The 16,274-nt window shown below is 35.3% G+C and overlaps 1 pseudogene; it reads left to right on the top strand.

Annotated features, from left to right (window-relative positions):
* The first annotated feature begins 713 nt into the window (after positions 1-713).
* On the top strand, positions 714-12,501 carry LOC143655329 (ras-related GTP-binding protein D pseudogene; annotated as a pseudogene).
* The last annotated feature ends 3,773 nt before the right edge of the window (positions 12,502-16,274 follow it).

Raw genomic sequence — 16,274 nt, 5'->3', positions numbered from 1 at the left:
ATGAGAGATAAATGGGACAGGAGCCACAGGGCTTGGTGACAGTATGTGGTTATGAAAGGAAAGAATCTATAGTGACTCTCAGCTTTCTGGTTTGAGTAAACAGTTTATATGTAATGCTATTCAAACAGGAAAAAAAAGAAAGGAAGTCACTTTTTTTAAAAAAAAGGAAAACTCATAATTATCCAAATAATCACAGGTAAATATTTATTTCCTAAATTTAATGTGAATAAACACTGTCTTTACAGTCTCACATATTATTTTTATAGTTTTTGAAATTGAAACATCTATTTCATTTACATGAAAGATGAAAGGCTTATCCTTATTCTTTTCAATTATTTTTGTTCCTTCCAGATAACTTCAGCAGTCCAGATTCAGCTAATGGATGAAGAAATAAGTCAGTTGTTACTGAATTCATTTTGTTGGGCTTGTCTAGCTCTCGGGAACTCCAACTGTTCCTTTTCTTTCTCTTTTCTTTGTGTTATGGGAACACAAATGTGCTGGGAAACATTCTTATCATCCTCACAGTAATTACCGACTCTCACTTGCACTCCCCAAAGTACTTTCTCCTTAGTAATCTCTCCTTCATTGATGTGTGCCAGGCCATATTTGTGACCCCCAAGATGATTTCAGACTTCCTCAATGAACACTAAACCATCACCTTCCAGGGCTGCATGTCACAAATCTTTTTCTTGCATGTCTTCAGCGGTACTGAGATGGTGCTTCTTGTTGTCATGGCCTATGACAGATACATTGCTATTTGCAAACCTCTGCACTATATGACCATCATGAGTCAAAAGGTGTGTGCTATTTTGGTAGGGGTGTCCTGGGCCAATGGCACTGTGCACTCAGGCAGCCACCTGGCACTTACAGTGGACCCAACAAGGTAGACAATTTCTTTTGTGACCTCCTGCTTGTCATCAAGCTTGCTTGCTTAGACACTTATGTTTTGGAGATCCTGGTGCTCACCAACAGTGTCCTGCTCTCACTTATCTGTTTCCTTCTTTTGCTCATTTCTTACACTATCATCCTTGCTACTACTATCCATCACCAAGCCTCTGGTGGGATGTCCAAGGCACTCTCCACCCTCTCTTCCCACATCACTGCGGTGGTTCTGTTCTTTGGTCCATTGATTTCCACATATATTTGGCCCTTTGAGAGCTTCCCAATTGATAAATTTATCTCCGTGTTTTTTACTCTTTACTCCTTTCCTTAACCTCATCATTTACACATTGTGGAATAAAGATGTCAAAGAAGTTATGAGGAAGTTAAGGAACCGACATGTGGGTACTAAGCAGCTCTTTTAGACAACTGTGAATAAGAAACACAAATCTCTGCTTCTCAGTCTTTTGTAGAGACTGTGTATGATTGTTATCCTTTTGTTTGTATGACAAATAGGATTTTGCTTTTAGAAGACTTGAAGGTGGTGATCTAACTTTGGTAAATACAGTGGTATCTCATTATTATGATATTAATTCCTATATTTTCTGGCTTCCTTATCTTCTCTGAAACATAGCAACTTCATATACTAAAAGAATTAAAATATTAAAAAATATCTCTTGTAACATTTTTAAATGGCTCTATATTAAATCAGATTTGCTAAGCTATCTGACTCAATTGGAGTAACACAGAGAACAATTTAGCATTATTTCAATTAAGAAAACAGAATCTGTAGCATCATGATAGGCTGTATGAAGTCTCTAGAATGAATGCTCCTGTGCCTTTATCACTTAAAGCTCATAAGCAACTAACCTGGTTCCTTTAAATAACCACAAAACTCCCACATTTATCAATAAGCATTGTTTATAAAAGCACTCCTGTATTACATTTATAAATTATGCTGAATTTTAAAGACATAGAATACTGCAGTAGCAATGATCAGCTGAGTTTTGCTGCTCTGGCTTTGAAAAAAAGAACAACATATCAGAAAATATAACTAAATTCTTAGTAAAATCATAATAGTACTCTTTACACCCTCTGTGAGAAATGCTATAGCACTTATAAGCAAATTCTCTTTATGCTTTACTATAAAACTTCCATTGGTTGAACTTCACTGCAGTATGTCTGAATAAATAGTGATTTGTTTGGTTGATTTTAATTATAAAGTAGCCACAAAAGCACATATATCAGTAATCAGAAAATATATTCCATTCACCTTTTTTTTTCTCAAATTTTAAGAGAAATTTCTGAAGCACCTACCAACTTATAGGAAAAAAAATGGAGAGGAAGGCAAACACATGATTGTTTGGTTCCTTATCAGCCACAGAATCTGTCACTGTCATCACTGGATGATTTAATTCATGCCCAGAGTAATTTATTCTGCTTGTGCTTCTTTCAATTCAACTTCAATATAATTGTTGATATGAAGATGTGATTGTGTTTTATAAGTTCGTAAGGCAAATATTCTTCTATTTTTAACTGCAGTTTATCAATGTTCCAAAAGTTTAACAAGCAATTACATCCAGTACATACGATAAGGATGATATAATACACTAAATATTGATATTTCAGCTATGTTAAATTGTCTTTTCATAAAAATGAGGCACATAGAGTCATGGGTTAAAAAGCCAATGGAAAAGTAGATTGCCCATTTCTGAGTCTCAGAATTTTATATGGTTCAATGAGTTCCTTAGAACTCTGTTCTTGTTTTCACATGTAGGTATCCATATGTAAGGTTACTTATTTGGATTACTCTTTAAGAAACTGTCATTAATTAAAAATGGGCTGAACAGATATCACTGTACTGGGCAATGACATGTTTAAAAAATGAGGAAAAAAAGAGACAGTCCCTTTGTGTTTTTTTTGTTTTTTTTTTTCTTCATGGACAGGCACTGGGAATCGAACCCGGATCTCTGTCATGGCAGGTAGCTGCTGAGCCACCACTGCACTGCTCCACAGTGCTCTTTTAAGGAAAAACTTCAAAACAGTCTGCTGAGCAATAAACAGGTTCATAAATCATTAGATAATAGAGGGAAGTGAAGTATATTATATTCATTATTAAACATATATATTGAGCTAATAATCTTATTGTGGTAAGGTTCAGTCTCTTCAACTCAATCAAGTCAGTGCATTTCAGCAATTTTCCATCCTTAGTTTATGCCAGGTACTGTGGATATGTAAATGAGAGTAAGGAAGAGCTATGGCCTCATGGAAATGACTGCATACTAAGAAATCAAGGAATCACATACATTTTGAATAAAAAAGTGGCTTCCTTTGTATAAGGGTCCCAGAAGATTATTGCCAGGAAAAGACACTTATCTGGCCAACCACCAGAAAACCTGATAACTTAACATTAACGGAGTGAATTTGCCACAGTTCAAATTTTGAGCCACAGAATCACAGACTCAGAAACTCCAAGTCATCGATCATTGCAAGAAACCTAAAAAGATATTTGTCAAATTGCATTCTAAATTATAATTGTCCAACAAAACAAATAATCACAGCACTGTGATTGGAACAGAAGCCAAATTATTATTAAATGTTTTTGAGGAATCTGTGTTAAAATTAGGAGTTTTGGTTAACTAATTGAGAAGTGTAAGACCATCAGACTGATTACTTGGCAGTAAACCCCACTTGAACAATATTGGAATGGGCTCTGTTATTTGTCTTAGTGACTCCTCTTATTTCTCCGTGTAGTCAGGACTGGGTCTAGTTTTTCTTTAGGTGTTTCAATACCTCTAAGAAGGTTAAAATCAAACATTACTAACTTTTAAAATCTCTCATTCGGAGTTGACATTTGTTCTCCTTTAATATAGAATTTAAATTTAAAATGACAACTGTATTTCATTATTTTCACATCATCCATATCACATCTTCATATCAACAATTATATTGAAGTTGAATTGAAAGAAGCACAAACAGAATAAACTACTCTGGGCATGAATTAAATCGTCCAGTGATGACAGTGACAGATTCTGTGGCTGATAAGGAACCAAACAATCATGTGTTTGCCTTCCTCTCCATTTTTTTTTCCTATAAGTTGGTAGGCGCTTCAGAAGTCTCTCTTAAAATTTGAGGAAAAAAAAGGTGAATGGAATATATCTTCTGATTACTGATATATGTGCTTTTGTGGCTACTTTATAACTAAAATCAACCAAACAAATCACTATTTATTCAGACATACTGCAGTGAAGTTCAACCAATGGAAGTTTTATAGTAAAGCATAAAGAGACTTTGCTTATAAATGCTATAACATTTCTCACAGAGGGTGTAAAGAGTACTATTATGACTTTACTAAGAATTTAGTTATATTTTCTGATATGTTGTTCTTTTTTTCAAAGCCAGAGCAGCAAAACTCAGCTGATCATTGCTACTGCAGTATTCTATGTCTTTAAAATTCAGCATAATTTATAAATGTAATACAGGTGTGCTTTTATAAACAATGCTTATAGATAAATGTGGAAGTTTTGTGGTTATTTAAAGGAACCAGTTTAGTTGCTTATGAGCTATAAGTGATAAAGGCACAGGAGCATTCATTGAATTGAAAATAATGAAATACAGTTGTCATTTTAAAGGCCAAATATCATGAACAGTAAATTCAAAGAAAAAGTATACAAATTCTAAACAAAGTAAAAATCTTAAAGCTAACATAAAAAGCATTTAAATCAAAACAATTGAGAAATTTTTCACTATCAGATTGATAAAGAAAAATATGAAAGGGAAATATTTTCAATAGTACTGAAATTTTAGAAATATGGGGGCTCTGCTCCATCAAAAATTATTAAACAATTTTTAGAAAGCCACATGGTATAGTATTACAATATGTCCATACTTATGAACCAATAATTTTATTGCTGGGAGACTAGCTTGAGTAATTTATCTCTCAATCATGTAGCAAAAAATCAAATATTAATTTATATATTGGAAATTCTGGATTCTATAATATATCTGGATTCTATATAATATATTATATATAATATAATATATTCAATAATATGTGTATATATTATATTATATTTGAGGACTTAAAAGCAAGTCCTCAAGAAAAAGAAAACTTGTGGTTCCTTCTGTTCAAGTTATCTCTGAGAATAGAAAATAATATTGATTTTCTTTTGTGGTGAAACTTTCCTCCCCTCCCTTAGTGAAGCATGCAAACCTTTGATTTCAAACTTTGACAGAACTGGTTTAAGAAGGGAAAATTATACATTGATCACATTCACAAAAAAAGGACAAAAATTCTTTACAAAACAGAAACTGAATCCAGTAATGTATATAGAAAGTTAGAAAATCATGGTCCAGTCCAAATTATCCAGGAAGGTATGGTTGGTCTAACATGGTTAAGATTCATTATAATTCACCCTAACATAAAGAAATAAAAAATATGATTATTTCCATAAGTTAAAAAAATGATATCAGTTAGCAATCATTGCTGAAAAAAATAACTTTTAACCAACTAAGAATATAAAAAGTGTCTGTGCCTGAAAACTTTACTATTTGGGCCCAGGTAATATAAAGGTACCTGGGAATGATGCAGTTATCTCCTCCACTCATCTAGAATACCAGTTCAAAGGGAAAAAAATAATAAATTACACAAAAGAAAACTTGGAATAGAAAGAGGCAGTGTTTTACAATATATCTGATTCAAAATGATTTTAAAGTTCAATTAATTGACTAGATCCCAAATTAATTGGAATATCAAAATATCCTGTGGAATTTTCTAAAGGATGCCACTGAATCAGAAAATTCTGGCTGAAATTGTTTTAAATGATAAATATAACTATATCATATCATATGAAAAAGAGTCCAGAGAAAATGTCATTGTGGAAATATCACAGTTAATAGCACCAGTCATGAAAGAGTCAGCTTTCTGTCATCTCTATACTGTCAACTTGAAGCTATGTTTTATTCTGGTTGATTCCCTTCTTGGTTTCAAGAATACTGCAGGAGTTCCAGGGGTTATATCCAAAGGCAGGAGTGATCACTTTTCCTTATGTCTGCTGTTAAAAATGAGAAAATCATTAAAAAAATACCTTTTAGGTATCTTCCTTCTCTGGAACCAAGTCCAAATGCCCTTTCCCACATACACACTCTAATAAAAATTTTCCCACTTGCACAAAAAAACACATTTCCTTCCTAAAGATCTTTCCCTTTTACTGCATTTAATAAATTCCCATCTCCTGGTTGTCACTGAAAATGCAGATCTTGGATCCAAGATAACTATGCTTTAAAATGATGTTGTCTGTAACAACATACCAAACTAACAATTATCAATGCTATCAGTAAGAAGGAAAATATTAGACTGAAAATTCCCATAGAGTGTTTCTTGAAGATGATTGTATAATGATATAGATTTTGAAATGTGACTGTGTGGTTGTGAAAACCTTGGGTCTGATGTTCCTTTTATCTTCCTGATCAACAGATAAGTAAAACATATGGATAAAAAATAAAAAAATAATAAGGGGAACAAATGTTAAAATAAATTTAGTAGATTGAAATGCTAGTGATCAATGAAAGGGAGGGGTAAGGGGTATGGTATTTATGGATTTTTTTCTGTTTTCTTTGTATTTCTCTTTCTGAATTGATATACGTGTTCTAAGAAATGATCATAATGATGAATATACCACCATATGATGATATTGTGAGTTACTGATTATGTACATAGAATGGAATGATCATATGGTAAGAATATTTGTGTTTGTATGTTGGTATGTTTAATAATAATAAAAAAATCCCATGCAGGAGAAAGATAGTATAATGGAAAACATGATGGCCACATATCACTATTGTTCTAGAAAGGAATGATGTGGTATTTGTAGCCTCTCAAAAGTATATTCTGGATGGGCCACAGTGGCCAACTGGCAGAGTTCTCTCCTGCCATGTTGGAGACCTGGGTTCATTTTCTGGTGCCTGCCCATGTAAAAAAGAAAAATAGTTATATTCTGTCACCAGCTGAAAAAGTAAACCTCAGTTTTGTCTTTAAAAGGAATTTCCCTTGTCCATTTACTTTTATGGCCACCTCTCCGGAAGGATATTGGAGAATACCTTTACTGAGATGTTCAACTGAACATCCCATTTCGTTTTGAACTTGAAAAAATCAAAAGCTGTTCTCAATAAATGATAGGACTTCTTTGGTTCTAATTTTATCAGGAAATTTAGAAACAATGGCATCAGCTAAAATGACAGAGTAAGAACCTCTGAAAATGATCTCTCCCAGGAAACCAACAGGAAAATTGGCAAAAATTGTCAGAATCAACTTTTTCAGTACTCTGAAAATTTACTAAAACCTGAGGAAATCAGGGGCATATTTATTCAATATATGGTTAAATCTCGGTAATAACAGCAAGCTTTGCAGAGTTTTAACTTGCCATAACCTCATCCCTGCTTTCCAGGTCTGTGGTTGTCTTGAAACATATATCCCATGTCAACAGTAAAAACCAGTAGCCTGGCAACCACTGTCAGTGACAGAATAGGGTTAGAGTTTCCACAAGTCTGTTTCCACAGGAAGGTCTTTATTTGACCTGTCTGGTGGCTGCTATAAAGATCTTACTTGCAAGGCAATGTTAAACCTGTATTTAATCATGCATTGTAGATAAGACTTTTCCCTTGGGGTGTTTATCAAAAACAATTATAGGTCACTGTTTAACTCTGAGGTTGCTTGAAGTGGTGAGTAACAGTTGGAGAAAACAATAGAGTAAGCAAAAAGCTTAAAAGAAAAGCCTGGGAGTGACAGATCTGTAAGTGTTTTGTTTTTTTTTTAATCTGATGTTTTCTCTGAAGTCTAGAAGAGTATACAAATATCTAGGGCTACCATGTCCAAGGCTGTATGAATGCTTAGGAAATATCTGAGAAAGTCCTAAACTCTAACCTCTGGCCAATCTTAAGGCTTTTCAGAATGAAGTAAGGGCTAATGCAGATTTGTTAACTGTTTGAGTGTTGAGGTTATGCTCTAAAACATATTCAGAGTGAAGATTGGGAGACTGATTGATTCCAGAAGTTAAGGAAATCTCCATTCAATCATTAGCTGACCACCAAGCAAACTAAGCAGATAACTTCAGTGACTACAAAATACACTGGCTGGAAGTCACATAATTAGTTCTAAAAACTCACCAAACAAACAACAAGAGCTACAACAAATAGCAGCAATGTCAAATCCTGGAAGTGGGGAAATGAGTCCCAAAGTTACCACATGATACTATTTTAAACGTTCAGTTTTTAACAACAAATGACACATGCAAGGAAGCAAAGGATGGCACATATACAGGGGAACAAAATAAAAACTCTTTCTGAGAAAGCCCAGAAGTCCTACTAAATAAAGACCTTAAGTCAGCTATTTTAAATATGTTCAAAGATGAAAGGAAATAATGTCTAGAGGACTAAATGGAAATATAATAATAATGTCTCACAAAATGGAGAGTATCAATGAAGAGAGAGAAATTATAAAAAGTGCCAAATAGAAATTCTGGTTTGAACGTTATAATAACTGAAGTGAAAATTAGGTAGTGTCCTGGAAAAAGATTTGAGCAAGCAGAAGAAATCATCATAAAACTTTTATATTAGCCAATTATGATTACCCAGATTTGAAGAAGAAAAAGAAAAAAAAATAATGAAGAAAATCTAACTGGACCCCAGTGTCCTTTGTGAAACCATAAACTATACAGACATATGCATCATGACTCCCAGAAGAAGAAGAGGGAAGAGAAATAAAAAGGCACAAATAATATTCAAAGAGCCGATGGCCCCAAAGTTCCCAAATTTTATGAAAAATCATTAATCTACACATCAAAGAAGCTTGACAAACTTCAAGTAGGACAAATAACCTAAAAAAATCCACATTGAGAAACACCATTATCAATCTGTTGAATGCAAAAGATAAATGATGAATCTTGAAACCAACAAGAAAAAAAATGACATATTTATAAACCACACTCAATTAACACCTGTCATCTCCTAAAAAAGGCTATGAGATGAAAAGGCAGTGGGTTGCTATATTCAAAATTCTGGGGAAAAATGTTTGTCAACAAAGTATTGAAGTTAATGTGTTTATTCCAAACTAAGTTGTTATAAGTTAAGATGATAATTGACAGTCCTAATATAACTAAGAAAATAATTCAAAATAAAGAGTAAAATAAAGAAAGGAATTAAAATGCTACACTAGCACATATATATGTAACACAAAAGCGGGCAGTAACAGAGAAATAGAGCATGAAAGATAAGACATAAAAAACAAATAGCTAAATGGCAGACATACAGCCTACACATATTGAATATAAATGAATTAAACACTTCAATTAAAAATCAGACATTTGCCAAATAGATTAAATGAGATGCGATTTAACTATCTGCTGTTTACAACAGAATTACTTTGGAATCAAAGACAAGTAGTTTGACAGGAAATGGATGGAAAAAACACATACTATGCCACCAGTAATCAAAATGAAAGCTGGAGTTGTATCCTGACGTAAAAAAAAAAAAAAATTGGAAAAAATTGTCACTAGCGAATAATACACATTTTGTAGAGAAAAAAGAACCAGTCCATCAAAATAACATATATATATATATATGTTAGATGTGTATCTATCTATATATATGCATATATATGTATCTATCAAGAGAACTATGGGACACTTGAAACAAAAACTTACATGACAATAAAATTTGGAGATTTTGATGCTGCACATTCAATAATAGAACAAGACCAAGGAAATAGAAGATTTGAACAACTTTATTAACCATCTAGACTTAACAAACGTTTATCAACCCTCCATTCAATAACAGCAGCATAAACATGCTTCTCAAATGCACATGAAACCTTCTCAAGAATAGACTGTATAATTGGTCATACAACAAATATCAGTAAACTTGAAAGGACTGAAATCATACAAAGATGTTCAACAATGGAATGAAATTAGAAATCAAGTCAGAAAATCAAGAATCACAAAAACAAGGAAATTAAGCAACACATACCTCACAAACAATTCATCAAAGAATAAATTATAAGGGAAATTAGAAAATATTTTGGGATAATAAATATAAAAACACAATATATCTAATCCTAGATGTAAACTTTTGTAACCTTGTGTTCCAGCTTGCTAGCTGCCAGAATGCAACACAATAGAGATGGATTGGCTTTTAATAAAAGGGGATTTATTTTGTTAGTTCTTCAGAGGAAAGGCAGCTAACTTTCAGCTGAGGTTCTTACATGGGAAGGCTCAGGGAAATCTCTGCTGGCCTACTCTCCAGGACTCTGGGTTCAAACAACTTTCCCTGGGGTGACTCCTTCCTGCATTTCCAAAGGTCTGGGCTGAGCTGCAAGTGCTGAGATGAGGTATGCTGAGCTGCTTGGGCTGTGCTACATTGAGTCTCTCATTTAAGCACCAGCCACTTAAATCAAACATCATTCATTGCAGCAGGCACACATCCTAGCCACTGCAGATGTAATCAGCAACAGATGAGGTTCACGTACCATTGACTCATGTCCTCAGCAACAAAACTAGTTGCCTTCACTTGGCCAAGTTGACATCTAAATCTAACTACCACACCTTATATTCAGCAATGGTTTCTTAGATATTTAAAATAATGGCAACCAAAGAAAAACTAGATAGAAGGATTTCATCAAAATTACAAAAAAAAAAAAATATGCTTTGAATGATGCTATCTAGAAGGGTGGAAGATAACCTACAGATTAGGAGAAATTCCTTGCAAATTACATACTCAATAAGGGTCTAATATGCAGAATATATTTTAAAAACACAGTGTGTGTGTGTGTGTGTGTGTGTGTGTGTGAGACAGTGTGTCAGGTGACTCGGGTCACGCAGTCTCTCTCTCTCTCTCTCTCCCTCCTCGGGAAGGAACTTCCCCGCTCTGGTTGACTCCTCCGCCGGCGGGCGGGGTGGGGGAGGGGGCTCTGGGCGTGCTGGGAACTGCGGGACCCAGACCTGGCAGCCGCCGGCTGCGGGGAACGCGCGGCTCCCGCCTCCTCCGGCTCCAGCGAAGCTCCAGGCAAAACCCAAATTCAGAAATAGATTGCGGGCTGCAGACGCAGAGGATTGAACCCCCAACCCGGGACTCCCACAGTCCCCAAGACGGCCGGCCCGCGGGCGCTTTGAGCCAGGCGCTGGGGAAGGCGCAGGCGGAGGAGGACGACGACGACGAGGAGGATGAGCTGGTGGGGCTAGCGGACTATGGGGACCGACCCGACTTCTCCGACGCCCACCCGGACAGCGGGGCTGAGGAGGGAGTTCTGGACTTCAGCAATCCCTTCAGCACTGAGGTGAAGCCGAGAATCTTGCTCATGGGCGTGAGAAGTGGCAAGTCGTCTATTCAGAAAGTTGTCTTTCACAAAATGTCTCCCAACGAAACCCTGTTTTTGGAGAGCACTAACAAGATATGCCAGGAAAGATGTTTCCAACAGCTCCTTTGTTAATTTTCAGATTTGGGACTTCCCAGGGCAGATTGACTTTTTTGACCCTACGTTTGACTATGAGATGATCTTCAGGGGAACAGGAGCCCTGATATTTGTCACTGACTCCCAGGACGACTACATGGAAGCCCTGGCCAGGCTCCACCTCACAGTGACCCGGGCCTACAAAGTCAACACTGACATCAACTTTGAGGTATTTATTCATAAAGTGGACGGCCTCTCAGATGACCACAAAATTGAAACCCAAAGAGATATTCACCAGAGGGCAAACGATGACCTTGCAGATGCTGGGCTAGAAAAAAAATCACCTCAGCTTTTATCTGACAAGCATATATGATCATTCAATATTTGAAGCTTTTAGCAAAGTGGTCCAGAAACTGATTCCACAACTCCCAACCCTGGAGAATTTGCTAAACATCTTTATCTCAAATTCTGGAATCAAAAAGGCGTTTCTCTTTGATGTTGTCAGCAAAATTTATATTGCAACTGATAGTACTCCAGTTGATATGCAAACCTACGAGCTCTGCTGTGATATGCTTGATGTGGTTATTGACATCTCTTGTATTTATGGTCTCAAGGAAGATGGAGCAGGAACCCCCTATGACAAGGAGTCAACAGCGATTATAAAGCTGAATAATACAACAGTTCTTTATTTAAAAGAAGTGACAAAGTTCCTGGCTCTTGTTTGCTTTGTCAGAGAGGAAAGCTTTGAAAGAAAAGGGCTTTTTAACTATAATTTTCACTGCTTCCGGAAGGCCATCCATGAAGTATTTGAGGTGAGAATGAAAGTGGTGAAATCGCAAAAGGTTCAAAATTGGCTGCAGAAGAAAAAAGGAGCCATCCCTAATGGGACCCCTAGAATGCTGCTCTAGGTGAGAATTCAGGAACATCTTTTGAAATCGGATCTTTATGGTGAGGCTTCTGTGCCCTGTTGCACTACAGCAGGAGGAAGGAGAAGATGACATGACAAGGATATGTCGTTAAAAAAAAAATTCCTGCAATCCACTCAGTCTTCTCTTTTTTAAATAAAATAAGCACTTTGAAGCAAAAACTTGTATATTAACAATGAAGTGAACTCTACTGTAATTTCATTATACAAATGTAAACTTTTTTGGTCTGTAGTAAGAAAAATCACGTATAAGAACTGCCAGGAACTGTATGTATTTTGCACTTTTTCATGTTTTTTTCTCATTGAACTGAACTTTGATAAAACTACTTTTTTAAGCTTTTTTCTGTACTTGGTGTCAAGGACATGCATACTGTAGTCTGTATACCTGAGGCAATCAGAAATTAATCAAAAAATGATACACTGGCAGTGACTTTTTATAAATATGGGAATATTTGCTACCAATTATTTAAGAAAAACATTTTTCAGTGGAGCTGGAACAGACTTGTGCAGCAAGCCCCAGTAGCAATAAGAACTGTCCAGTTTATAACTGGTGTAAACAGGAGTTTTGTAGAATAATAATAGCACCGAACTAAAAATTTCTATAGTTGTGGCAGTACTTCCCTAATCAACAGTTTTTATGAAGCTCTTTACCTCAACATACATCTCTGAAGTCACTTTATACAAAGAGTTGTTTCTTTTTGCTGTGTTAACAGTTTTTTAGAACCTTTGGGACCAGATTTCTAAATAGTGCCGGCCATGGTAGAGAATGAATGTTGCTGAAATGCAGAATTTCTGGAGGGTTTTCTGTACCTGCCACCAGGAGCTAAAGTGATATTAGAGGCCAAAAAGTTTCCCAAATATAGATGATTGGCAACTGCAGACTAAAAAATAATATACAATTTTGTATTTGGGCCCCTCTGAGGTAGGCCTATTGTTGTGCTACATTTAGTATGTTTAGTCAGGGCCGTTTTCTTATTGCTCCATGACACAGTGAATAGAGCAAGTCTCAGATCTCCATCACAGAGCTTAATCCTATCGGGCACATTTGTCACTTTAAAGCCTTCTTTTCCTCTGCAGTTGTGCCTCATGTGCTCTGTCCTTTTCCATCCTATGATTGAACTTGCAAAGCTCAGCTTGCCACCAGTGTGCTCTTTAAGGCTGAATTGCAATCCCAGAAAACCCCTAATGGTCAGTGGAAAAAGAGATGTCCATGGCAGGTATTAAAATTAGCTTGGTATTTATTTCTGTTTACTTTAGACTAACAGGAAAATGAAAAGACTCCTAAATCTATTCCCACTCCAAATCATTCCAAGTAGATTATTTGTCTACCCCAAAGATCAGTGCCCTAAGGCATACATGTGGGGCATTAGAAAATAATTTTATTTTGTTCTGTTTTAGTGGATCCTCCTAAGGGATATCAAAGCAAAATGTACGAAGCCCCTAAAGTAACTTGTCCTTGAAAGTCTCTCACTTCTCCTATCTGTGACTCCTTTTCATTTTTTCTCATCCCTCCCCCCAAGTCTTATTTCCTCAAAGCTGATAACTGATTGGAACTTGAAGTCTGGGCCTCCCAAGGGTCTCTGCAGTTTGGAAAATTTCTAAAAATCTGTCAGGTGCCCTAACTCCCTCATGATTTCTACTAAGAAACCTGGGTGGGTAGGAACCCAGGGCTCCACGGAAGTCTTTCCCCAGAGTTCCAGAGTTATACCCTATTGGGCCTTTGCCAACAAGCCTAACACATACAGATTATTCTTATAAATCTAATTCTCTAATTTTTTTACAGAATGTTTTCTTTTGAATAATTAAATAAAGAATCAGTTTTCTAATGTGAATTTATCCTCAAGATAGAGACATTTGCCTACCTGGTAAACCACAGAAAACTTAGGTATATAAATATATATGTTATAACCACGTGGAGCTTCCATTTTTCAAGCTGGGTATATGATGGATTTTTGTTAAAATGTGCCTTAAAAGCCTGTTACTTCAAAAGTGAATAATTCTTTGGGGGAAAGGCAAAAATAATCCTATGGCATAGGACCCAAGTTCATAGTAGTGAGTATGCTCTTTAATCACGCACTAATAAAATATAGATTACTGCCTCAAAAAAAAAAAAACACTTACAAATTTACAATCAAAAGACAAAGAACCCAATTTAAAAAAATGAGCAAAGGGCTTGAACAAACAACTCTCTCCCTCTCTCTCTCTCTCTCTCTCTATATATATATATATATGGACCTATATATGTGTACTTATGTATGTACTCATATATGCAACCATACTTGTATATGTATGTTATATGTATGTATATATGTATACTTAAGAACATAAAAAGATGCTCCACAGGATTAGCCATTAAGGAAACACAAATAAAAACCATAAGGACATACCACAATATACCCATTAATGTGGCTATGATAATAAAGGGAAATATAACACGATGGTGAGGATATGGAGAAAATGAAACTTTGTACATTGGTGGTAGGAATGCAAAATGGTGTAGTATCTGTGGAAAATTGTTTTGCAATTTCTCAGAAAGTTAAACATAAGAGTTACTATGCGACCCAGAAATAACATTCCTAGGTATATACCCAAGAAAACTGAAAACAAATGTTCACCCATGAATAAACTTGTACACAAGTGTTCCTAGAAGCATTATTCAAAATAGCCACAACATGGAAACAACTCAAATAGCTATCAATTGATGAATTGATCAACAAAATGTGGCATATCCATACAGTGGAATATTATTCAGCCTAAGAAGAAATGAAGTACTGATACATATTATAGTATGAATGAAACTTGAAAACGTTATCTTAAGTGAAAAAAGCCAGATACAAAAAGCCACATATTATATGTTACCATTTATATGATATGTCCAGAATAGGCAAATTCATAGAAGATAAAAAGTACATGAATGGTAACCAAGTGCTGAGGGGCAGGGGAAATGGATAATGACTATTAATGCGTATAGGGTTTCTTTTTGAGATGGGAAAAATATTCCAAAATTAGATAATGATAAGGGTCAAATAATTTTGTAAATACATGAAAACCCAGTGAATTGCATACTTGAAAAGAGTGAATTTTATGTATGGATAATATATCATTAAAAAAATAAGCAATCCTCACGATAAAAAATGAAGCAAGATCTGCCTTTTCTAACCATGATGGAGTAACTGGTACTGGAATTAATTTCCTCTACAAATGAACTAGAAAAAGGACAAAATATATAAAATGACTGTATTTAAACACTGAACTACAAGTTACACAAGATCATGATTCTGATAAGAGGGAAAGTAAGGTGAACAATATTAACATCATTTTCCTCTGGGAGGTACTTCCTTCACCTCAGTGCAGGGAGCATAATACAAATCAACTCGCAGTTGGCTTGATGTATTAAGAATAAAAAAACAGAGTTCAGGTAGAGAAAGGTAGGTGCTATCTGCATCCAGAACCAAAAAAAAAAAAAAAAAACAGGAAGCTTTCCAAAGAAAAACTCCCAAAATATATATAGGGCATCTTTTGTTTTATGGAATAACAAAATGTGTACACAAACCCTAAAGCTCAAAGAATCTGTGCAAAAAAAAAATCTGTAATGCTGAAAGCTGAACTACAAGAGCTCAATCTGGGATGTGACACCTATGATTTCTTGAAATTAATCCTCAGAAGGGTAATTCCTTAGGACGTGGACTACAGTAGCCTAGAAAAGTTTATTTTGAATGCACCCTACAATATTGCAAAATACATCTTAAATAAATAACCTGATTCCATAACAAGTTAATTGATGGACTGAACAAAAGAACAGTGACTTTTGAAGAATGAGAAAACCTAACACTCAGAGGTGTAAAATTTATAATGTCCACTATTCAATCAAAGATTACTAGACATGTGCAGCATGAAAATATAAAACATAATCAGAATAAATTGAAATCAAAAGCAATAGGCCCAGATATGACCTATCGATGATGGAATTAGAAGGAAATAACATTTAAAGTACTATTCTAAATATGATCAATGATGTAGAGGAAAATG

The sequence above is a fragment of the Tamandua tetradactyla genome, chromosome 14 (genome assembly GCF_023851605.1).
Source record: "Tamandua tetradactyla isolate mTamTet1 chromosome 14, mTamTet1.pri, whole genome shotgun sequence".
NCBI classification, from domain to species: Eukaryota; Metazoa; Chordata; class Mammalia; order Pilosa; family Myrmecophagidae; genus Tamandua; species Tamandua tetradactyla.
This window is presented reverse-complemented; position numbering and strand designations above follow the sequence as displayed.